This window comes from Eubalaena glacialis, chromosome 17 (genome assembly GCF_028564815.1).
Source record: "Eubalaena glacialis isolate mEubGla1 chromosome 17, mEubGla1.1.hap2.+ XY, whole genome shotgun sequence".
In the NCBI taxonomy this organism is placed as follows: domain Eukaryota; kingdom Metazoa; phylum Chordata; class Mammalia; order Artiodactyla; family Balaenidae; genus Eubalaena; species Eubalaena glacialis.
This window is the reverse complement of record NC_083732.1, coordinates 52,605,521-52,629,683: the sequence shown is the minus strand read 5'-3', so window position 1 is coordinate 52,629,683 and position 24,163 is coordinate 52,605,521. Positions and strand designations below refer to the sequence as shown.

At 39.1% G+C, this 24,163-nt stretch overlaps 1 protein-coding gene across 1 annotated transcript in view; it reads left to right on the top strand.

Moving 5' to 3' along the window:
- Positions 1-4,689: 4,689 nt before the first annotated feature.
- Positions 4,690-24,163, top strand: part of RNF19A (ring finger protein 19A, RBR E3 ubiquitin protein ligase) — a 57,552-nt gene continuing 38,078 nt past the window's right edge. The window contains exon 1 of the mRNA XM_061172279.1: positions 4,690-4,921. The gene's annotated coding sequence lies outside the window, so the exon portion shown is untranslated. The remainder of the gene's footprint in view (positions 4,922-24,163) is intronic.

The window sequence follows — 24,163 nt, the reverse complement described above, 5'->3', positions numbered from 1 at the left end:
AAGACCTACAAAAATAATGAAGTGCTTTACATAGAAAATTATAGAGATAGGCACAGGATTGCTGTGGAGCCAGAGAAGATGGGCTCAGCTTAGCCTGTAAGGGCCAGCGAAGGTTGATAAATTGAGCTAGACAGAGAGAGGGGAGGGGGCGCTCTAGGCAGAGTCGATGGCACGTGCAAAGAAAAGAAGATGCTCCTGTGTGAGACGAGAGAGAAAAGAAGGAGAGGAGGGAGAAAGGAGAGAGGATTTGTGGTACTGCAAGCAGCTTTGTGTGGTTGAAGAAATTTTCACTTTGACTGTGTCACCAATGGAGGGGGCTGGGGTAGGGATGGGAGAAGGGTAGGAGCTCTGGAGCCAGACAGCCTGCGTGGTCCAAATCCCAGCTCTGCCACTTACCAGCTATGCAACTTTGTGCAAATGACAACCTCTCAAGCCTCAGATCCTCATTTGTTAATGGGATAATAATAGCACCTACCTTTTGGGACTCATAATTAAATGGCTTAATACTTATAAAGCACTTAAAACAGTGCCTGTCACATAATATGTATTCAATAAAGAGTAGTTATTATTGTAACCCCATTGCTCTCTTTCTCTCATTCCCTACTTTTACTCCATTCCAAGCAAGTCTTATCAATTCTTCCTCTAAAACAAATACCAAGACCATCCTCTTTTGTCACCACCTTGGTCCAAAGAACTATGATTTCTTTCCTGGATTCTTCTAGTAGCCTCCTAACTGCTCTCCCTGTTCCTATTCTTGCTCTGTTACAATCTGATCCACAAAACAATTAGAGTGATCCTTTTCAAAGGTAAATTGGGTGTCACTCCACTTAAAAATCTATTGTTTCTCATCACACATCATCCCAACCATTTAGAATTCTTATCATGACCTTAAAAGGTCTTTAATCTGGCTGCCTCTTACCTCTCTAAACCTACGTCATATTCCCTCTTACTCACCATGCTTCAGCCTCTAGTTGCCTTGAACTTGGCAAGTTTGTCTTGCTAGAACCTTTGCATCTGTTGTTCCCTCTGCCTTCCCCACCCCGTAACTTGTTTGCCTCCTTCTTGTCTTGTATTGGGTTGGCCAAAAGGTTCGTTTGGTTTTTTCCATAAGATGGCTCTAGTAGCACTTAGTTGTCTTTAACTTCATTCGAAACAATTTTGTTAGATTGTCTGTGACAGCTGTCATATCAGCGTGCATTTAAAAAAAAGACATCAAAATTGGTGAATTTTTGTGTAGCCATTTTAATATTGAAGATGGAAGAAAAAAGCAACATTTTCAGCATATTATGCTCTAGCATTTCAAGAACGGTAAAAACGCAACTGAAATGCACAAAAAGATTTGTGCAGTGTATGAAGACGGTGCTGTGACTGGTCGAACATGTCAAAAGTGGTTTGCGAAGTTTCGTGCTGGAGATTTGCTGGACGATGCTCCACGGTCGGGTAGACCAGTTGAAGGTCACAGCAATCAAATCAAGACACTGGTTGAGAACAATCAATGTTATACATGTGGGAGATAGCTGACATACTCAAAATAACCAAATCAAGCACTGAAAATCATTTGCACCAGCTTGGTTATGTTCATCGCTTTGATGTCTGGGTTCCACATAAGTTAAGCAAAAAAAACCTTCTTGACCGTACTTCCGCATGCAATCCTCTACTTAAAAGTAATGAAAACATCCCCTTTTTAAAACAAATTGTGACGGGCGATGAAAAGTGGATACTGTACAATAAAGTGGAATGAAAGAGATTGTGGGGCGAGCGAAATGAACCACCACCAAGCACGTCAAAGGCCGGTCTTCATCCAAAGAAGGTGATGTTGTGTATATGGTGGGATTGGAAGGGAGTCCTCTATTATGAGCTCCTTCCAGAAAACCAAATGATTAATTCCAACAATTACTGCTCCCAATTAGACCAACTGAAAGCAGCACTCGATGAAAAGCATCCAGAATTAGTCAACAGAAAATGCATAATCTTCCATCAGGATAAGGCAAGGTCACATGTTTCTTTGATGACCAGGCAAAAACTGTTACAGCTTGGCTGGGAAGTTCTGATTCATCTACTGTATTCACCAGACATTGCACCTTTGGATTTCCACTTATTTAGGTCTTTACAAAATTCTCTTAATGGAAAAAATTTCAATTCCCTGGAAGACTGTAGAAGGCATCTGGAACAGTTCTTTGCTCAAAAAGATAATAAGTTTTGGGAAGATGGAATTATGAAGTTGCCTGAAAAATGGCAGAAGGTAGTGGAACAAAAGGGTGAGTATGTTGTTCAATAAAGTTCTTGGTGAAAATGAAAAATGTCTTTTTCTTTTTAAACTTAAAAACCGAAGGCACTTTTTGGCCAACCTAATAGAACCCAGCTCAAATGTCCGAGGAGTGGACTTTAGTTTGAGACACCAAACTGAAGTAACAGGCTCCCTGGTTTCTATATGTTACTCTGGTAAATTTATTTCTTTTTGTTTATGTCTCTGTTGTTATTTACTCTGCCTTCCCCAACTCTGCGCCCCAGAATATATGTTCTATGAGAGCAGAAACAAGGCCTGTCTTTTTCATTGCTGTATTCCCAGTTTCAATAACAGCAAAACTCTCTGCCTGAACTAGGCACCCAATAAATATTTATTGAATTGATATTGAAAGAATTAAAAGAGAGTAGGGAAAGAAGGGAGAATGCCACCATAAATGAAGGCACCTGGGGCCAATTATTATGCTTTTGCAGTAATCCAGTGAGAAATAATGAGGCCCTCCAGTGGTTTTCAACCTTGGCTCTGCATTGGAATCACCTGGGGAGTTTTAAAAAATACTGACGCCTGAGCATCATCCTCAGCGCTCCTGATTTAATTGGTGGATGCAGCCTGGGCGTCAGGATATTTCTTAAAGCTCCAGAGGAGATTCTAACATGCAGCCCAAGCTGAAACCACTGCCCCAAAGGCAGAAGGGGGATATAGAGGAGAGTGAGTGCAGGGGTGTTTAGGACATGCAATAAGCAGGACTTGGTGGTTAACTACAAACTGGAACTGATCAAAAGGAGGGTGCCTAGGAAGAATCCTAGATTTCTGGCTTGGGCCTGGGTAAAAGAGAGAGGCAAGTTTTGAGAAAAAGATAACAAATTATGTCTTGGACAGGCTAAGTTTGAAGTGCCTGTGGGGATTTGAGTGGAGATGTTCAATAGATATTTCTTTAATAGATTTATGTTGCCCTAGTGAAGAACAGGAAATCCCTCTAGTTTTTAAGATGACAGGAAAAGGCATCTCCGGAAATTATGACAGAGTACAAGACCATTCCCACTCTGCAGACTCTTTACTCAAAACTCCCTTCCAAGACAATGCCCCATCTGTTCTGAAATGTTGTTCAACATGTTGGTATATTTACAGGAAGGATTATATTATGGATGGGTACCATTCTATAAATCCATTTAACTTACTATTCTTGTACTACCTGTAGGCTTAAAGTATCCCACTGATTAAATTGCTGGCAGCCTCCAAATAGCATTTAAAGGAATATATAACAGCTTTAAAACTTCCGATAAATGAAAATGAATATATTCATCATTACTTCCTTTAAGAGTTGTGGTCAAATATACTTAGACCTAAACTGCTTAGAAACCTTGTTTAGTTTTCTAATTGGTAAATATTTACTGGGTTACCAAAGATACCAAGTACCCTCTGAAAGACCATGGCTCCTTGGTTTGTTTCTAATTTAAATTAGATACACTAAAACAAGGATTGATAGGGGGATATATTTAGTTAAGTAACAGATGGCGAAAGGACATTCTGTCCAGCATCTATCACATTCCTGTTTCTCAGTATTCCAGAGTGACTAATTCTTGAAATCAACTAGGAAGGAATGGACTGAATGTGTTTATTCACCGAAGATGAACTGATACCCAGTCATGTGTAGGTTAAAAAATTCAAAGGGGGTATGGCTGGCTTCAAGGATATGAGGGGGTGGAACGGATAAAGTGGATTAAAGTAATTCAGAAGGTATCAAACATAACTGAAATATGAATTCTGAATTCTTAAGGGACTCTGTGATATCAAGTGGGAAAAAAAGAGGTGAGTGGAAGATATTCTCCGAACCCTCACGCAAGGTGTTCAACTGTGGCTAAGGGCTGCTCCTAGCAGCCCCTGCGGAAAACTAAGGTCCATTAAAAGAAGGGGGCGGCGGGGCGCCGCCACCCTGAGGGAAGGACATTTCCTCCCGGAGAGGTTAGAAACTCGCTGCAGCACCACGGCCCTGCTCTCCCTGGGGCTGCCAATCTAGCAGGTGAACCGTGAGAACACAAAGGAATAATGGCGTGCGAAACGCCGAAAGCCGGGCTCCGCAAGTCCAGCATCTCCCTACACCTCCAGCCGCTCCCACCCGTCCTTGGAGGAGACACCTGCCCCACAGCCCGGCCCGCTTCGGGGAAGTCTTGCGGGATGATGGGCAGGAAGGGCCGCTGACAGCCCCGGGCGGGGAGACAGGCGGGAGGGGCCACACTCCCGGCCGTCCGAGTCGCTGGCGGGGAGCTCCCGGGCGTGCGCGGGGCGAACAAGAGCGAGCGAACAGCCGCGTCCCAGAGCCGCCCGCGACGGGCCGGGTGGGCGTGACGCCATGACGCAAGGCACGTGGGCGGTGCGCAGGGGCGGGCCGGGGGCGGGAGGAAGGAGTGGGAGGAGGGGGCGGAGACAGCGGGGGCTGCGGGAGGGGGAGAATGGCAGTTGCGGCGCTGGTTCCCGGGAACAGCAGTCAAGACAGAACTGCGGAGGAGGAGTTCGGGAAAGCGGCCGTCTGGACCCCTCCTCTCCGTTCCCCCCGCCCCAGCTGAGAGGCGCCTTGGCGGGTCTGAGGAACCCTCCTCCGTACTTCCTTTGGCTGCTGCCGCCGCCAGGAGATGGGCCTGCTCGCTCGCAGCCCTGCGTCGCCCCGAGGAGTTGAAGGTACGGGTGGGTACTGGGGGAAGCTGCGCCCGGGAGCCAGAGGGCAGGGGCGGCTCCAGTTTCCACACGGGGCGCTCCGGCTGCTACCCTTGCGCCCCTCCCCGGGACGGAAATGGATTCGGAAATCCCACGGGAAAGGAGCCCCTGCTCGTGCTCGGCGCGGGGCCGGGGCGGCCCGGGGGTCAGGCCTCGGGCTGGTTCCGCGTCCCCGGCTTGGCACCGGCGCTGGCGTCCCCTCGGCCGCGCAGGCGGAGGCGAGGCGTGGCATACGCCCCGAGCCGTGTCCTCCTGGCCTGAGCAGTCTGGGGCGAGGGCGGCCGACCCGGCGGTGTTGTGACGGGCGGAGGCGGCGCTCCCCTCCTGCACTTCCCCGGCCCCTGGAGCAGGGGACGCGGAGGGCGGCCGCGGCGGGGAGGTGGCGGGGGCGGAGCGCATTCCTGATGGGTGAAATCGGCTCTAACGGGACCGATTTCCGGGCCTCGCTGCAAATTCGGAGCCGGGGCCAGCGCCCCCCACCCCCTGCGGCTGGAGGCCTCGGGGAAAAGAGAGGCAGGCACTGGGGAACGTTCATCCGGGGGACTGCCACCCCCTGCAAAAGCAGAAATTAAACAGACGAAAAATGGTGTGGTCTTGGGGTGGAGTATGTCTTAAGAGGAGTCCTCCAGGGTTGTCTTCCTCACGCTAAACCTTCAGGGAGTTCTCAGTCTTCATCCAGCGAGTAATGCCACTGTTTTTAATTTCCAGTTTTTCCTATCATTTGGCTTCCCCTCTGCCGTTGCCCTTCCTCCCCCCCCCCCCACCCTTTTCATTAATGGGAAGAAGGGAAATAAGTTCAGGGTTCATTAACCTCGCGACAAAGGGCAGTAAATAAAAGAGGGGAGAGAATGGTTAAGGCTACATATGGGAGAAAGAAAGGTCTTAATTTTTTCCCATTAGCTCTTGAAGGTAGAAATATACGAACGATGTTTTATTCTGGTTAATATTTACTATTCAGAATGTTGCGGAACGTCCTGTTGGGTGGACGTTGGAAAGAACAGCATTTAAATGCCTCTGCAGTTTTCAAACCCAGGTGTTGGCTGCGAACGCTAGTATTAAATGTTAGTAAACGGTGGAGGAATAAAGCAATCCTTTCCTCTGATTGGTTGCCTTAAAATGTTTGTGATTTTTCCTTAGCATTCCACTTTTCTTTCTTTTTTTTTTTGGTAGGAACATGGCTGTCTTTTTATTTATACATATGTATTTTTTATTTTAACCTAATTCCTTGATCCTTTTTGTTATGTGAAGTCTGACGGTATGCCCAAGTTTCATTTTCGGTTTTGCCATTAACCATCTTAATGAGCATCTTTATAAGTCAAGCTGTTGTTACCATATTGGCTTGTTTATGCTTCCTTAACACCCAACTGTCAGAACTGAATCAAAATGTAAATACTTCTATTTAGAAAATGGCGATGATCTATTGTTGACGCTTATTTTCAAATGTTCTTTGCTTGCTACGTGCAATTCCATGGTAAAGATCTAGAATTAAGTCTTGGGACCTAAACCACATTATGCAACAACAACAACAACAACAAAAACCCTTTTTATTTTTATAGTTAGTTTTATTCCCCTTTCTATTATTGTATACAGTGTAACTGAAATTTAAATTTCATGTGTCCTCAGAAACTATTTTAATGTCACCACAAGGTGTCTTTCTGAGGAAAAAAATTACATTTGGCAACTAATGTTAGTGTAGTTTTTCAATATCTGTGACTTCCAGGAGGATTCCAGTAAGATTAACTTTTAAAACTGTAGCATTATTTTAGGAGTTGAAACACAACTCAATTTTTAGTCTCCAGATAGTAGCTACTTGAAATATTGTTGTTTCATTTGAATGACGCCTCAGTTGATCATTAAAGTTTATATAAAGAATGGTCCATTTTACTGTCTTCAGACCAATATTGGAATTTTTAAAATTTTGGTGGTGATTTGTAGAATTTTGGGTGCCTTTTTACTTGATTAAATGAAACTTTTTTCTACCTAACATATGAAAGATACTAAGATTATTGTCTGTTTTTAAAGCTACTTCAGCATTTTAGTGGAAAATAAATGCACTTCACACATTTGAAATAGAGGAAGTCGTAAGGTCATATTTTTGCAGTTGTGAATTAAGATACTTGGGGTTGCCTCTCTTCAATGGGATCAGATTGAAAGATATTATTCTCATGGGGTTGTTAGATGGAATTCAATATAGGTAATTTAAAACAAACTCTATTATCATTTGAAAGAATCTCTTGTATATTATGGCAGGTTCTGATTTTATCCTTAACACTTCCTTAGATTTATCACAGAAATTCTTTGGTTCCTAATCATCCCTGCCCACACCGCCCCACCCCCATCCCCCCAATCTGGAGGGCGGAGGACTGAAAAACGTAGTTTTCTGAATTTTTCAAGGAAGAGAAGGAAGACAAATATTTGTGATAACATGTCAAAATCCCTGGTCAGGTGCTGGGCAGAGAGTAAGCTAGGGATAAATTTTGTTGCATTTATATCTGAATTGCCTCTTTATATTTCTTCCCTACTCAGGTTATAAAGGAAATCTTAGAGAATTGTTATTTGTTTTTCTGATGCTTCTAACAGGTGACAGTTGATTGTCAAATGCAGGCTGGTTTCGTGCTAAGCTTTATGATCTTTTATCATTTAAGGCCCATGTAAAAATTAGGCCATTTTGGGCTGAAGGCCAAAAAACTGTTGAATTTCTAAATTTATATTTGATTGTATTGGCATTGTGTTTGGCAAACTAGCAGCAGTAGTTTAATGATGGTCTGAAAGGACCCATGGTCGTATATGAAGTACTTTAGCTTAAAGGTTTTGGTTTGATCTTTTTTTAAGCAAAATGTTAATCTGATTACTTATGGAGATCAGCTAAATTTTCCTTAGGTGATTTTTTTTCTCCAGTCAGGAGTAATTATTATTTTTCTTTGGCTTTTTAATTTTTGAGTCATGAGGTACCAGCTTTTGTTAGCTTTGTATAACCCTGAAACAACTATATATATAACCACACCTGCACAGCTAAAGACTGTTGGGATACTGTTCCTTTGCTAAACACATCTGTATTTCAGATGACGGTAGAAAAAAGGCAGTGAAATCATTTTGGGTGTTTAAAACTTGGATACTTCGTTCATTTCTCAATAGCTGTCATATGTCAGTAATACTTTCTGTATTAAACTGAGAAAAATTAGCCCCTTTTGATAAAGTAGTTTTTGCTTGTATTGCTGTCTTTGTAGCTGTCAGTAAAACCTGAACAATTAATTTGTTTATTGGTGACATTTTCTCGAAAGCTAAGATACTAGCTTAAAAAACATTACACATTCTTGTTCTATTGATGTTACCTACTATTTTCTTTTAAAAGTCATTTACTTGAGAAATGCTACTTGTTAATTTGTTTTTGAAGTCCTGCTTGGTAGAGTTTCCTTTTTTGTGTGTGAGTATACCAGCATTTTTTTTTTTTTAACATCTTTATTGGAGTAAATTGCTTTACAATGGTGTGTTAGTTTCTGCTGTACAACAAAGTGAATCAGCTATGTGTATACATATAACCCCATATCCCCTCCCTCTTGCGTCTCCCTCCCACCCTCCCTATCCCACCACTCTAGGTGGTCACAAAACACTGAGCTGATCTCCCTGTGCTATGCGGCTGCTTCCCACTAGCCATCTGTTTTACATCTGGTAGTGTATATATGTCCATGCCACTCTCTCACTTCGTCCCAGCTTCCCCTTCCCCCTCCCCGGGTAGAGTTTTCTTCTGTGAAATCCTCAGTAGGATAAAACTAATAAGGAGTTGTTTTAGCCCTCAAATAAATTTGTGCGTTGAATTTTGAAGCAAAATCCTCAGAAATCACCCTAGTTTGTTTAAGCCGAAAAGAAACTTCAAAACTCAGTCTTGGGTTCAAAAAACTGAACTTAGCCCCTTAAAATTATGTACACTTAACATTTTCGATCTCTGTCCTCCTCTGGAGACCCCTGAAAGTATAAACAGCCCTGCTGTAATGTGAATAGCAAGCAAGGTTGCCAGTTGTAGAGACTTCTGGTAGAGATGAGCCGTAGGAGGGAGCAAACTAGTTAGAGGGAAGGAACAAGAAACCAGGAGAAGCTATAGGGAGTGAGGTAGTGTTAGGCTTCCAGATAAATCGTATATAGCATAATAATATACCTAATGTATCACAAAAATAGATGGCCATTACTATAAATCTACTGATGATTTATATTTTGTGATTTCTAAGTCAGGTATTGGCATTTGCTCCCCAAATGGTGAAGTATTCTAAGTTATTCTTATGCATATGAGATAATACATATGAAATGTGCTGTAGAAGTGTAGGAGATAATGTAAACTGTATGATGCCAGGGACCATTATCTTTGTTCACTCTTAAGGTCTCAGCACTTAGCATAAGGCCTGACAGTGATAGGTGTTGGATAAGTATTTGCTAACTGAATAAAGTATGTATTGTAATGTAACTATTTCATAACTCTCTCTATAGCAGGGCTATCTAATAGAAATATAATGTAAGTCATAAATTAATTTAAGATTTCCTGTTAGCCACATTAAAAAGTAAAAAGAAACAGGTGAAATCAATTTTCATAATATATTTTATTTAACGCAACATATACAAAACATTATTGTCTCAGTATGTATTAGTGAATGACTTTACATTCTTTTATTCATACCAAGTCTTGGATCCACCATGTGGTTACACCGGACAGCACAGCTCTAGGAATATTTTGTATGAAATGTTTTTTCCTTTCCACAGAAATTCTTTTGTCTTTTTTTTTTTTTTAATTAATTAATTAATTTATTTATTTTTGGCTGTGTTGGGTCTTCATTTCTGTGTGAGGGCTTTCTCCAGTTGCGGCGAGCGGGGGCCACCCCTCATCGCGATGCGCGGGCCTCTCACTATCGCGGCCTCTCTTGTTGTGGAGCACAGGCTCCAGACGCGCAGGCTCAGCAGCTGTGGCTCACGGGCCCAGTTGCTCCGCGGCATGTGGGATCCTCCCAGACCAGGGCTCGAACCCGTGTCTCCTGCATCGGCAGGCAGACTCTCAACCACTGCGCCACCAGGGAAGCCCTCTTTTGTGTTTTTTGATAGTCTCTTTCTAACATGTCTTTTGAGTCCAAATACAGAAGCACATATGTCATTGAATTGGAATTACTGAGTTGAATTGAAAGTCAGGATACCTGACTTCTTTCGTTTGTACAACTTTCCCAAAATGGCTCTGCCTCACTCTCTTTCCCTGTCTGTAAAATGAGGGAGAATGTGTTATCATCTGTTTCATTTGATTAGTATAAGTTATGTCTTTGAAACACTCTTAACTACTCAGACAAGACTGTTACAAAATAGATTTTTAAATTATTAGTAACTTGTCATAGCAAATCTCAGTATAAAAACAGAAGGAAAAAGTACCCATGAGACTACTGGTGCTGAGGTCCTGTTACCTCCCACACTGGAATAAGTTACAATGAATGAATCAATACAAGATGCTGTTGTAACATATTGGGTCAGGAGAGTTGACTAGGTCTGCTCCAGAACCAGATTTTAAACCTCTGATCTATTTAAATATTGCCTTAACTAATTTATCCTTCAGTTTTTGTTTGCATGAATAACCAACACTTCTTACATAGGCATCCTTAAATCAAAATCATGAAATAAGGTCCTTTGGAAAGAGAGGGTGGGGACTGATTAAGTGCATTTAAGTGGGGAAAATAAAGCAACCATTTAGAAAAGTCTGTCATCACATCCTATAGTACAGGATATGTACTATATAGCACAGTAACTGATTCTTTTATCCAAACCAGGGGTTACAGTGGTTACCTGCTAAGCAGTTACACATAGCCAAATATAGCTAAATCAAATACATAGCCAAATCAAATAGGTATCTCCTTATAGCCATGTCCTTTCATTAAAAATAATAATAATAGTAACTTTTAAAAAATTATAGATGAACATCCTTTGGCTTTTTGCATAAACATAACACACTTTACTGATGACCTTAGCAAAAATTTCTGGAGTCATGTAGTACATTGTGTGGTGGCCCTCAAAAAGATGTTCACATACTAATCTCTGGATCCTGTGAATGATACCTCATTTGAAAAAAGAGTCTTTGCAGATGTAATTAAGGATCTTGAGATGAGGAGATCATCCCAAGTTATCTGAGGGGTCCAAAATTCAATGGCAGGTTGTCCATATAAGGGAAAAGCAGAGGGAAATTACAGATAGACAGAAGAGGGGAAGATGCACAGAAGAGGTGGAGGCAATGTGAGCCGTGGAGGCAGAGACTGGAGTGATGTGGCCATGAGCCAAGGAATGCTTGTAATCACCAGAAGCTGGAAGAAGCAAAGAACAGATTCTCCTGTGCAACCCCAAAGGGATCGTAACGCTGCTGGATTTGAGGCTTTTACCCTCCAGAACTGTGAGAAAATAGATTTCTGTTGTCTGAAGTCACCCACTTTGTAGTAATTTGTTAACAGGAAACTAATATACAGTCAAAAGTAAAAAGATCTGTGCTTACTTCTGTTCTGTATCATGCATTGTGACTCTCAGAGACCAGACAGCCCTTCCTTTAGAATTCTTACCCATTCTGAGAAGTATCAGAGGAAGTGTCTTAATACCCTCAAGTCTGAACAGGCCTAAGAAATAGCTTATATCATGTAAGATACATTGTTATTGTCTCTCAGGTCGTTCTTAAGGTACAGTTTATATTTAGGGAGGGGGGCAAGTGTAATACTGATGGGATAGACCAAGAGGTTTTGTCTCATGAGGGTGTGATTCCTTCCACCTTCCCCATCTCCTTTACTGGAGCCTACTCTTCTACCCTATATCTTAAAGTTGGAATGCCACAGGGCTCAGTCCTTACCCTTCTTTATTTATTCCTCTGGGAACTTCATCCATGCTTGTGATTTTACCCACCATTCGTATAACAACTCTTCCCAAAATTTTATCTCTAGGCCAGATTTTTTTCCTGAACTCCATGCCTGTCATGTGGGTATTTGGCTGTACATGCTCACCTAAGATTTAAAGGCATCTCAAACTTGAATGTCTGAAAATGAACCCCTGCTCTTAGCTCCTCCCTAAACTTGTTCTTTTCACAGCCTTCTCCATTTCAGTGGACAGCAGTTTCAGCCTTCTGCTTAATCAGGCCAAAATCCTCTTGGAATCCATCAGGAAGTTCTGTCAGTTCTAGTTTCAAAACATATCCTTATGCCCACCCATCATCATCTCTCTCCTAGAGTATTGTAGTAGCCTTTAAACTGTTCTCCATGTTACTGTCCTTACTTCTTCCTTCCCATTCTATTCTTTTTTTTTTTTTTAAAGGAATGTAGTTTATTTATTTATTTATTTATGGCTGTGTTGGGTCTTCGTTTCTGTGCGAGGGCTTTCTCTAGTTGCGGCAAGTGGGGGCCACTCTTCATCGCAGTGCGCGGGCCTGTCACTATCGCGGCCTCTCTTGTTGCGGAGCACAGGCTCCAGACGCGCAGGCTCAGTAATTGTGGCTCACGGGCCCAGCTGCTCCGCAGCATGTGGGATCTTCCCAGACCAGGGCTCGAACCCGTGTCCCCCTGCATTGGCAGGCAGACTCTCAACCACTGCGCCACCAGGGAAGCCCCCCCCCATTCTATTCTTAACACTAGAATTATCCTTTTAAATTATTCAGATTCTAAACTGTCTCTGTTTAGAAGCCCCCTAAGTTTTCCCATCTCGCTTAGGATAAAAGCCAAAGTTCTTACAGTGGTCTGTAAAGCCATACACAACCTGGTCCCATAACATTCTGACCTGTCTCGTATATTCTTTGTCTTGCTCATTTCCCTCTGGCCGCATTCTGGCCTCTAGGCTATTCCGTGAACACACCAGGCACATTCCTACCTTAAGGCCTTTGCAGTGGCTGTTGCCTTTGCCTTGGATGCTCTTTCCCCAGATTTCCTCATGGCTGACTCCCTTCAAGTCTTAGTTTAAATGTCATCTTTTCAGTAAGCTCTGATCACCCTTTAAAAAATTGTAATCAGCACCACACGTACACACACTCTTGATTACCTTTACTCTGCTTAACTTTTTTCCCACATTCTAGCAAAGAATCACAGTAAAATATTTAGGTGAAGTATTTAGAAAATTGTAAACTTCTATATAAAAGTATGAAACAATTTTTAGTAGTTTATCTGTAATTACTGACCTAGAATGATTTGTGGTAATAAGGTAGGTGTTGGGCCTTGAAAGAAGAGTAGGGCTTTAAATAAGCAGAGCAGAGAAGGTGGAAAAGAGTATTCAGGCAGAGACAAAGACATAGGAAACGTCATGGAGGTGAAACTATGTTTTGTTAATATATTTAACAAGTAGACCAGTCGGCTAGAGTGTGTTTTTATGTAGGAGAATGGTGAGAGACTAAGATAAGATTGCGGAATGCCATGCAAAGTTTAAAGTTTACCTGTGGGAAGCAAATGGATGTTTGTAAGCAGAACTTAACAAAAGGCCAACGTGATAATTCAGAAACCAGGTGATTAATGAAGGTCTTGTGGAGGAAGTAAGGTAGTAGAAAGAGGACTGAGACTTTGGCTCTGCCACATTAGCTGCATGGATAAATCAAATAATCTCCAGACCAGCACTATCCAATAGAACTTTCTGCAGTGATGGAAACATTCTAGACCTGCACCGTCCAGTATGGTAGCCAGTGGCCACATATGGCTATAGAGTATTTGAAATGTGACTAGTGTAACTGAGGAACTGGAGTTAAATTTTTTTTAATTTTAATTAATTTAAACTTAAATAGTTTCATATGGCCAGTGATGATACATTCGACTGAGTAGCTCTAGAATACAGTTTTCTCACTTATAAAATGTAAGGTTAGGTTGGAACATTAGTGTCACTAGAAGGTTAGGTTCCACAGCCAAATAAAGTTGATGCAGTGTTCTGAGAAAAGCAAATGGGTATCTAGCTAGCAGATGCACCTGTGCATGACTAGTATTTGTGAAACAGTTCCAGGTTTGTATCCTTTTCATTTTTTGTATCTCCATGACTTATTTGAGATCCCCTCTGTCTCTTGATTGCTGATTTTTTAAATTGGTCTTTAGGTTGATGCTTCCTATAGTTAAATATCTAATACATCTAATTTAATAGTATGTTTTATAATTATAGTTAAATCTATCTTGTTTCTTTTGAATTCTTAATGCGAAAGCCATAACAATGAAAAACCTTTATGATTGTTTACCTGTTGTGTAATTCTTACCTAGATTCTTCTGCTTTCTTTAGAAAATACTCCCTTACTTGTTTTCTTCCCCTATAAAATTAAGAAATATTTGTATTTCAGTTTTGATTTTATTTTCGGGGGACATGTTTAGAGAGAAGCTCTATGAATGCTGTGTATCCAAAGGAAAATAGACACATGTTGCTTATTGTGCCTCTTGTTTCCCAAGAGATGTTGTTCCTTCTGAGAATTACTTTATAATCTGAAGAAAGAGAAATGTAAATCAAAACTACAATGAGGTATCATCTCACACCGGTCAGAATGGCCATCATCAAAAAATCTAGAAACAATAAATGCTGGAGAGGGTGTGGAGAAAAGGGAACACTCTTGCACTGTTGGTGGGAATGTAAATTGATACAGCCACTATGGAGAACAGTATGGAGGTTCCTTAAAAAACTAAAAATAGAACTACCATACGACCCAGCAATCCCACTACTGGGCATATACCCTGAGAAAACCATAATTCAGAAAGAGTCATGTACCAAAATATTCATTGCAGCTCTGTTTACAATAGCCAGGACATGGAAGCAACCTAGGTGTCCATCATCGGATGAATGGATAAAGAAGATGTGGCACATATATACAATGGAATATTACTCAGCCATAAAAAGAAATGAAATGGAGGTATTTGTAATGAGGTGGATGGAGTTAGAGTCTGTCATACAGAGTGAAGTAAGTCAGAAAGAGAAAAAGAAATACAGTATGCTAACACATATATATGGAATCTAAGGAAAAAAAAAAAAAAAGTCATGAAGAACCTAGTGGCAAGATGGGAATAAAGACACAGACCTACTAGAGAATGGACTTGAGGATATGGGGAGGGGGAGGGGTGAGATGTGACAGGGTGAGAGAGTGTCATGGACATATATACACTACCAAATGTAAAATAGATAGCTAGTGGGAAGCAGCCACATAGCACAGGGAGATCAGCTCTGTGCTTTGTGACCACCTAGAGGGGTGGGATAGGGAGGGTGGGAGGGAGGGAGATGCAAGAGGGAAGAGATATGGGAACATATGTATATGTATAACTGATTCACTGTGTTATAAAGCAGAAACTAACACACCATTGTAAAGCAATTATACTTCAATAAAGATGTTTAAAAAAATAAAAAAAATTAAAAAAAATAAAAATAGCCTTTAGAACTTATAATCAAATAGCTCTTCCAGCCTGTGCTCTACCTAGTTATGTACATACGTCATAAAATTAAGCATACACAAACACACATGCACACGCACACACAGTGATTTACCCTAACCAGAGGTTTCCGCTTCCCCCACCCCTCATGTTCTTTAGGAGAAAGAGACAAATGAACTTCCAAAATTGGAGAGGCAGGATACTGCTGTTATCAATACTTTTTATTAAAAAACAAACAAACAGAAAACAACTTCCAGAAAAAATGGTTAGGACAAAATTAGCCCAAACACTTAGTATTTGTAATTGTCCAAATAGTAGAATTATTCAGATTAGTGATGAAACTGGTAAAATTCAGTTTGCAAAGATAATACTCATTCCACTGGATTTACTAAGACCAAAGAGTATACCAACACTGTAGTGAATTTGGAGATATTTTTAAAAGAACAGAAAGAAATATTAATTGTCCACTTTTAACCCTAGAGTATGCTATGTATTACAGCTGTCTATATATTTGTATATTAGAATCATAGTCTTTTAGAACTAAGGGACCTTAGACATTACCTCATCCAATCACTTTAGCTTTCAAATAAGGAAGTTGAAATTCAAAAAGTAGACAGACTTGACTAATATCAGACTAGGTTAATATTTCCCTTCTGTTGATATATAGCAATGAGTGTTTTAACCAGTTCAAAAACATTTTTTTGACAGCTGGATATCTTTTTTAAACCTATTTAAAAACTTTTTCATGTCTCTGGGCCCTCTTTATCATACCCATCGTTTTGCACTATGCTTTTCCTACCTTCTCCCTATTGGTGTATTGTTTGCCCTTCTGAACAAAGAGTGCCTGGAATGAGCTAGTCAAAATGTTTTAAATCTTTTTTTTTTAAATTGGAAAATGGAATGAATAATGCTTTTTCTTTCAGCAGCAGCTTATTTTTGTAATGGATTGAGTAATGAGTATTATTTGTAATGAGTATTATTAAAACCACATAGTACCATTCTGTTCTACCTCCCAGTCAAGAATAGGCTTAAATAGATACATGTAACAGGTGTATGCTTGTGGAGCTGTTTAAGAACTGTCTCTTTGGGGAGGCTTTGTGGCATATGGGAATAGTTTATTCTGAACTTTTAGTTTATGTTTCTAGGCGATCATAGAAATTATGTTAAGGATAGAGCTCAAGGTAGTATATTTGAGTCTTGATAAGCATTCACTTTCCAAAAAACTTGCTGGAAACTGATATGTGCCTATGTTAATGCTCTGTTGAGTTACCTCCACCTCCCCCATATATAAAAGTAGTTAAGTTGCAATTATTTATCCATTTTTAATATTAGACCACTTGTCATAGGTTTGTAGCTGTATAAACATAACAAGGGTGAAAACTATATTTATGTTGGAGAAATTCGTGTACTATAATGATGTATTCCAAACTTGCAAATGGCTAACTATTCTGATGACATTAGACAAGCCATTTCAGAGCCAACAGTTTGTTTCATTTTATTTCTAACCTTAAGCAGGATAATCTCTTTTTAAGCAGTTTTATCCAGTAAATGGTTCAGTTACATTTGTGCCATCTCCTCAGATATTTGTAATAGTTATAGCTAATATTTGTTAAGTGATTAATATGTCATACTCATGCTGGATTCTTTATATATTTTATTTAATCCTAGTAATAATCTTGTGGACTGTAGGTTATTCATTATTCCTATTTTACAGTTGAGTAAACTGTCTTAGTAATTTAACACAGTGTCACACAGCTAGCTAATAAGTGTCAGAATCTGAACTTGAACCCAAACTTTGTGACTCCAAAGTCTGTGCTTTACTGTCTGAATAAAAAGATGCTATCATTACCCCATATTTGTATAGTATTTTAAAAATTTCCCGTCCAAGCTACTCGTAAGTTATTCCCTCGTTTTACCTGATCTTGGGTAAGGTAGTTGTGTCTGAAACAGACAACCCCAAAATCTCAGGTGGAACACTATAAAAGTTAATTTCTCACTCACACAGAGAACCGTGTGGATGACTCAGGTATTCCAATTCCTTCCATCTTGTGACTCAGCTGTCCCCAGAGGCCTACTTGGAGTCAATCACTAAAATTACTATATTCAGCCAGCTAGTGAGGGAAGAGAGAGAGCTCAAAGGATGATTGAAAGGATGACTTAGGGACTAGTCCTGGAAAGGGCGTACATCATTGTACTCACATTGCACTGGCCAGGACTGGACACATGGTTGTATCTAGCTGCAAATGGAAGGAAAATGAAACAGGTGGGTATAAAACATCATCTCTGCCACAGATGATACAGAGAGGTTATTGCTGAACTAAAGCCACAAAACCACTTGGTAGCTGTCTATAGAACCCAGATTTCTTAGATCTGCGTATAATAGGCTCATGTTTCTGAGGAGACAGTCCAGTAATTAAAAGGCTTTTCGGTTGTATTTCTAGCACTGTTGCTGACTCTTTCTCATTGGGCATCAAACATTTTACTTTTTTGTGCCTATTACATTTTAAATAGGAATATTGTTATTGACTTACCTTATGAGTAATGATAAACTTAAAAAAAAGTTTTTCAGTGGTAATTGCCATTTTAAGTGAAGATGACATTATTGCTTTATAATATCTTTATATTTATACTCAATTGTCCTTTGAATATACAACAGGTAGCCTTTACTTGTTAGATTTTGTTTTTTAAACATGTGATGGGTTATTCTAGGCTATCTACATACCTTATATTTATTCTTGCATTCTGAATCTGAGACATTTGTTTAGGGATGAACGTTGTTTTTTAATGTTCCCCCAAACTTTTTTGGAAGGAACTGCAACTTCAAATCTTAAAGGAATAGAAGTATGTTCTAACTGAGCTAATAATTATGAATATTGTACTAATAATGTAAATTAGTGAGAACAGACACAATTTACAGAAACTGATGGTAACTTACTGGCAAATTAAATTCTGCCATCTCAGCAGTAGCAGTTAACAGTTTGTTATGCTTTAGACTCCTTGGAGAATCTCTTGAAAGCTATGGATTCTATCTCTAGAATATACCTATATTCACAATTTAGTATACAGTTTTAGAAATTTCATGGATTTCTCTGAAGCCTATCCATGCATTAGCTGCTATTTTTAAGCATTTTTATCCTTCTCCAAAAATTTATTATCGTGCCTATTATATTTTTACTTTAACAGACTGTATAAAGAGATGTTTAATGAGTCAGAGTTTTTATAAGATTTATAAGGAGAATCTGTCTCCTTAGTATTATTTGGACAGCAAGAATTATGCCCAGAGCCTGCACTGCTGCTGTAGCTGAATTTCCAGCTATATTGGGGAATAGATTTATTAGAGGAAAATAAGACATTTTCACATTTGACATTGACAAGATGAATGACATAACTTAAAATAACTTTAAACATATAAATAACCTTTTTGAGCAATATCAAACTTCATTATGATGAACTTTAGTGATTTATCACTGTTCAGAGAAAGCTGTATATGAAAATCCAAGTAATTTAATGCCTCAAATTTCTGTTAATGAACTTCTTGTTCAGATGTACAAAGGTCTGTTTATTTGGGGCCAAAATTAGCTTGTGTGCAGATACATCATTTCTAGTACATCACTTCTAGTTGTGGTCTGATCAAAGGATGGCTTATGATAATTAATTCTGTTTTTTGGTAATCAGCTACTACCAAATTGTACCTAGGCATATTTAAATTTGATATGTTGTTTGCAACTCTGTATATAGTAAATGCTATGGAAGATAAATATTTCCTTTTTTCAGTGCCTTTGGAACTTTATTTAACACTAGAGGAAGGGCAAGGCCAAAAAAGTGAATTAAGTTTCAAGGATATCCCCCACTGTTTATTTACCATATTTGTTTCTGAAGTTATGCACAGTGAGCTAAATTAATTTTCTCTATACTAGATCATTTGGTCAGATAACTAGTGATTCTTCTTTGTACAACTTAAGTTGTCTGCTATTTATTATGCTAGAAAGCCATTGTCACTGTGAAAAATAGAGTGCTGTCAGAAGCACGTATGTATATAGTCTTTTAGAAAAAAAGCTTTAAATGGGATATTTATAAATATTTGTTCAGATTATGGGACTATCATATATGCTCAAATATAAAATCAAGTCTTTTTTATTTCAAATTATGCTTATGAAAAAAGGGAATCACTTTATTATAATTTATATCCTTGCCAAGTCACTCATATTACTGTTTGGGGAAGACATAGTCTGAAATGTCTTTATTCAGTGCTTGGTTAGGATGCACTAGAATGAAAGTTCCACAGAACAAGGACCTTGTCTCTCTTGTTCACTCTTATATGTCTACCACCTAGAAGAGTATTTGGCACATGATAGGCACTGAACATATTTGTTGAAAGAGTAAATGAATTAATGATTATAAAGAATAATGAATTAATGCATGCTTAAGCTAAAATTTCCTATGACAGCATCGTATACAGATTCAAGAATACTGTATCTCAGATCCTTTGGTAAAGGTCTCCTTTGGAAAACTGCCAGATGTTTTTCCCCCAAAGTGTATACAGCTTTCCTCTTGAGGAAAAGTTCATGCAGCACAGGGCAGCTGAAAATCAAGCAGAAAACTAAAGTCTTACTGGCCTAAGGTGTCAAGGGATGGAATTTGGGACTGCCAGAATGGCTGGAAATTAAGTGGATAAATCCCAGAAAGGAGGGAGTTGTAGTAGGATAGCCCTAAAATCTATGAAAAAACTCCCCTGAAATACCTAGGTGACCCCTGAACTCTGCAGAAAGATTCCAAAGAGCTCAATGGAAAATAATAGCAGTTACACTGAAAAAGCTGACTAGAGATTTCACCTGCTACTCTCTGCAGGGGAGACAATTTGGTGTTTGATTCCCACCAAATTAAGGGGTTTTAAACATTTGAGCCCAGAGACCCATTCTAAGACATAAAACCAGCCTCCACCAAGTTTGACTTTATTAGCCAGTGATTTAACTGCCAGGTATAATAAAAATCCTCACTCTCAGAAGCAGATAAGAAGCTGTAAAAGTCTCTACTGCTTAACATCCACAAAATCCAGTTTATAATAGACAACTACTAGACATGTGAAGAATCAGGATAATGTGATTTAATGTCAAGACCATCCACCCCAAAATGGTAGCTGACCCTAAAATTAGCAGAATTAGCAGACTTTAAAGCAACTGTAATATATTCAGTGACCTAAAGGGAGATGCATGATCATGATGACTGAATAGATGGGCAATTTCAACAGAGAAATAGAAACTATAAAGAAGAATAGATAGTCTAGAACTGAAAAGTACAATATCTGAAATAAAGATTTTACTGAATGGATTTAACAGCAGATTGGAGAAGGAAGAGGAAAAAGTTGATGAACTTGAAGCTAGATCAACAAAATTTGCCAATCCAAAGAATGGATAAAAAAGATTACAAAAAATGAACAGAGCCTTGATGGCCAATAGGACAGTATTAAACTAACATGTGAATAGCAGAAAGAGAGATAAGAGACAGACATAGACAGACAGTAGGGTAAAAAATATGTTCATTGAACCCCAAGTAGGATAAATAAAAGGAAAACCACATCTAGGCATATCTTAATCAAACTGCTGCATGTCAAAGATGGAAAGAAAATGTTAATGTAGCCAAAGGGGAAAAAACCCCACATTACTACAGAAGGATTAAAATATCAGTGAAGGATGACTTAATCAGAAAGGATTGGAGACCAGAAGACAGTGGAATGACCTATTTAAAGTTCTGAAAGGATAAAGCTATCAACCTGGAATTCTATATTCAGAACAAAATATCCATGAAAATGAAGGTGAAATAAGGACATTTTTCAAATAAACAAAACTTGAGAGAATTCATTGCTAGGAAACCTGCAACACCAAGAAATGCTTAAGGAAGTTGTTCAGGCTGGAGGGAAATGACATCAGACATCAGATGAAACTTGGATCCACAAGAAGGAATGAACAGTACCAGAAATGGTAAATATGCCTATAAATAGATTTAATCCTCAGAAAATACTTTGTAAGCATATAAAGCAGTGAAAGAAGAACTTGGTAGATGTGACTAAATAAACATCTTAAACCTCTTCAAAAATCGCAAAATTCAAGGGCAAATATTAAGAGGAAGTAAATATGAAAGGTTTAAAGTCAAAGAGGACCATTAATGTTCCAGTGTTAAAATGGGCAAAAAATATGAACAGATAAATCATTGAAAAAATAAAGAGGGCTGTAAGCGTGAACAAACGTTCAATTTGTTTAGTAATCAAAGAAATGGAAATGAAAGTACTTACTTTTTTTTTGCCACTTAGAAAAAGCTATTGAAATGATATAGGGTGTTGATGAGAATTCAGGGAAGTAAGCACCTTTCCAGTTGGTGGGAGCATAAATTGGAACAAAACAGTTCGGTAGTTTATTTCAAGAACATATTTTGGAAGTCCATACCACCTAGGTAGCAAGAAATTCATACACCAAGAAGTAGCCTACCAAATTAGGTCAGAGGTAGGTAGAAAGGAGATCATTATTCAATAATTGGTGTTGAGATAACTAGCTAGCCATTTAGAAGAACTCAAATTTTGATCTCTACTTAGTCCTAACATGAAAATAAATTGAAATGGATGAAAGATGTAAGCGATAAACAAAGCATAGAAGTACCAGAAAGAAACATGAGCAAATTTTAAAAATATAATCTTGGAGTGAGCAAGATGTTCCAAGACAGATATAGAATCCAAAGGTCATAAAGAGAAAGATATGTGAATTTGAACACACACACACACAAAATTTTAAATTCCTACATTGGAAAATTGCCATACAGTTTTTAAAAAAATTTATTTGACACATAATAACAAAGTTCCTTTACATAAAAGGCCTTATACCAACAGCAGGATGTGAACATGTGGTTAGTTCACAGAAAATGAAATGTGACTTGGAAACATTTGAGAACCACATATAATACCAAATATATAGTCATTAAAATTTTTTTGTTATTCCTCATCTTCTCTCAACCTCTCAACATAAGTATATATGGCTGAAAAAGTTTAATGGCCTGTTATGCTTTTGTAATATAAAATAGTATTTTAGTAGCATCTAAAATAGAAAGTCTCGTTTCTTTATGTTCTTTATTCTCACTTGAGTATGAGATAGCTCAGGCTTCACTAGTGACTAGAATTAATTATCAATAGAAACTGTGCTGGGAATCTCTGTACCTATTCCCTCCTCACTTCAAACAAACAAAAACAACTTTATATTTAGTCCTCTTTCCGTTCTCTTCAACAGTGCTATTAAGTGTTTTTGCATTCTACTTTTATTACATTCATGTTTTAGAGGTGCTGAACATCTGGGTGTCAGACGTCAGTAAAAGAAATTGAAATCAGAAACCGTAGGTACTCTTTGCTCTTACACTTAGCATTTATCAACACAAAATTATTGGATTTTCTCCGTCTTTCTACCTTTGCGAGAAGTAACAGAAGAAACCTAATTTTAGCTGAATAACAGAGGCAAAAACAGATATTCAAGAGTATAATGGGATTTTCTCTTGGTAAATTAATTTCTTTATTGTCTATAAACTTTATTTTATTATCGTCTATAAACTTTATTTTGCCTAGCCTTCTATCTCCAAAATACCCTTTCATGAGTCTTAAATCACACAGGCATGTGGGTGGTTAGTAGATGCTACTAAAACGTTTGTAGTTAGGAGACGTTTATTGGTTGAATATTTTAAATCTGTAATTCTTGAAGTTGTATAATGTCAAGATATTCAACATGTCTTATTTGTCCTGTAGCACAAGGGTCCCCAACACCCGCAACCCACGGACCACTGCCGTGGCAGCACAGCAGGAGGTGAGTGGCAGGTGAGCAAGTGAACCTTCATCTGTGTTTACAGCCGCTCCCCATCGCTCGCACTACCGCCTGAGCTCCACCTCCTGTCAGGTCAGTGGCGACATTAGATTCTCATAGGAGTGCACACCCTACTTTGAGCTGCGCATTCGAGGGATCTAGGTTGTGCGCTCCTTATGAGAATCTAGTGCCTGATGATCTGAGGTGGAGCTGAGAATGTGATGCTAGCGCTGGGGAGCAGCTGCAAATACAGATTATCGTTAGCAGAGAGGTTTGACTGCACAGAGACCATAATCAATTGCTTGCAGACTCATATCAAAACCCTATCAGTGAGTGGCAAGTGAAAACAAGCTCAGGGCTCCCACTGATTCTGCATTATGGTGAGTTGTATAATTATTTCATTATATATTACAATGTAATAATAATAGAAATAAAGTGCACAATAAATGTAATGCACTTGAATCATCCTGAAACCATTTCCCCACCCCCGTCCATGGAAAAATTGTCTTCCACGAAACCAATCCCTGGTGCCAAAAAGCTTGGGGACCGCTGCTGTAGCGCTTGTGGGGTAAAGATTCTTTTCACAGTTTAAAAAGCTGGATGTGGTAAGGTTGTATCACTTAAAGAGAATCTTACAGCAATAACAAGCCAAAAGCAAAGATATGAACAGAATCCTCAGTTCCTCACTTCCACTTATGTGTGTTCTGCATCATAATTTATTTATCCAGTGTTTATTAGGCACCTACAATAAGTTACAAGTTGTATTAGGTACTAGAGATATAAAGCTTGTCTTACATTTCACTTCAGCTAACATTTAGCATAGTGCCAGGTTTTAGCACGTGCCAATTTCACTCTCTTCTCATAACATCTATTTGAAGTAAGTGGTATCATCCATATTTTGTGGTGGAGATCACAGACTCAGGAATGGACATAATCTGAGATTTTATAACTAACAGCGGCTGACCAGGTCTTGACTCCCAAATTCTCTTCTTTATACATCCAGACTGGGT